Genomic DNA, 2,135 nt, shown 5'->3' with positions numbered 1-2,135 from the left:
GAAGGATCGAGGCTGCGGTGGCCGGGAGTGTGCCACTGCACTCCAGTCTGGGCGACAGAGTTAGACTCCAGCTTGAAAATAAATAAATAAATAAATGGTACAATTTTAAAATCAATAATTGATTTCAAACTAGTCCATACCCAGACTTATTTTATATCTCAGTGAACCCTTATCTGAAATATACAACTAAAAGAACAAAAGATGCCCAAAGTGCAAAGACAATTAAGAGATAAAGTAGATAAAATATTGCAACTAATTTTTAAAAACCAAAGAGAATGAGAACGGTCTATTGATGATTACATATGACATACATAAAAAAGTTTCACCTGGGGTTAGTGAATGTTTACTAAACATACATGGATTCAACTAAAAATACAGGCAGTCTGTTGACACGTTAAGCAAAATGCAAAGCACTATGTTGGCCAAAAGGTGGTGGGAAATGAATTTTCTGCAGAAAGTCAAACCTTTTGTTGTAGGTGTTAGTTCCACTAAATAAAAACTTTACATTTGGGTTTTGTAGGAATTTCATCCTGACAATCCACTACCTGCCAGCTCTTCCTAATGTGAAATTTGTCCTATCAAAATACACACTACTTTCAGTAACAATTGTCACTCTGGGATACCAAGCAAAAAAGTCCTGCTTACAATATGCCACAGGACAGGAACTAGCTCCTTTGTTCTATGCCTGAACTGTGAAAAACCAATGACCAAAAATATATAATCAAAAGAGCAAAATGAATTTAAAAAAAAAAAAGAGATCAAGACATACTATCAGAAAAAATACAATATATGAAAAATTTTGCAAGAAAAAAGATAACTTTAAAAAACTCTAAGAAATATCTTCAAAGTCGTAAGTATCTTTATAATAAAGATTTTGTGTAATGAAAAGTGAGCAGACAATTGTGTTCACAGCTGCTGCAGGGCTGCCGTTGCTCTCCAGCACGCCTCTAGCTCACGGAGCTCCAGCTGAAGGAGAAGGGAGGTAAGTAAGGAGATCTCTATACCATGGCTCGTACAAAGCAGACTGCCCGCAAATCGACCGGTGGTAAAGCACCCAGGAAACAACTAGCTACAAAAGTCGCTCGCAAGAGTGCGCCCCCTACTGGAGGGGTGAAGAAACCTCAATGTTACAGACCTGGTAATGTGGCACTCTGTGTAATTAGGCATTATCAGAAGTCCACAGAACTTCTGATTCACAAACTTCCTTTCCAGAGTCTGGTGCGAGAAACTGCTCAGGATTTCAAAACTGATCTGTGCTTCCAGAGCGCCTCTTTGGTGCTTTGCAGGAGGCAAGTGAGGCCTATCTGGTTGGCCTTTTTGAAGACACCAACTTGTGTGCTATCCATGCCAAACGTGTAACAATTATGCCAAAAGACATCCAGCTAGCACACCGCATACGTGGAGAGAGTGCTTAAATCCACTAAAAAATTCTCTTCTTCCTGTTATTGGTAGTTTGGAACGTTACATTTTTTTTTTTCCCAGTGGTGTCAAAAGGTACCTAAGTATATGATTGCGAGTGTAAAAATAAGGGACAGAAATAAGGTATTGGCGGTTTTTCCATTTTCATTTGTGTGTGAATTTTTAATATAAAAACGAGGATGTAAAGCATTAATGCAAGTCAAAAATGCTTCAGTGAACAAGTTTCAGCAGTTCAACTTTATAACAATTATAAATAAACCTGTTAATTTTTTTTGGACAATGCCAGCATTTGGATTTTTTAAAAACAAGTAAATTTCTTATTGATGGCAACTAAAATGGCATTTGTAGCATTTTTATCATACAGTAGATTCCATCCACTCACTATACTTTTCTAACTGAGTTATCCTACATGCAAGTACATATTTTTAACATTGTCTGTCTTCTGTGTTGTTCTTGTAAGTTTGTTACTAAAATACATTTAACTATGAAAAAAAAAAACGATAAGATAAGTGAGCAGAATCTTCCAATCCTTGAGCATGGAATATTTTTTTACTTGTTTGTGTCATTTTTTATTTCTTTGAGCAGTGTTTTGTAGTTTTCATTGTAAAGTTTTTTTCACATCAATTCTCCCTAAGGCAATCTTCAGATTTAATGCAATATCCATCAAATTACCAGCAACATTCTTCTCAGACCTAGTAAAAACAATACAGGAATTC

The 2,135-nt window shown here is 36.2% G+C and overlaps 1 pseudogene; it reads left to right on the top strand.

Moving 5' to 3' along the window:
• Positions 1–965: 965 nt before the first annotated feature.
• On the top strand, positions 966–1,415 carry LOC110595763 (annotated as a pseudogene).
• Positions 1,416–2,135: the final 720 nt, after the last annotated feature.

The sequence above is a fragment of the Carlito syrichta genome, unplaced genomic scaffold, assembly GCF_000164805.1.
Source record: "Carlito syrichta isolate Samal-C Ts95f unplaced genomic scaffold, Tarsius_syrichta-2.0.1 Scaffold91573, whole genome shotgun sequence".
In the NCBI taxonomy this organism is placed as follows: Eukaryota; Metazoa; Chordata; class Mammalia; order Primates; family Tarsiidae; genus Carlito; species Carlito syrichta.
The sequence above is the reverse complement of the archived record's forward strand: the minus strand, read 5'-3'. Positions and strand labels throughout refer to the sequence as shown.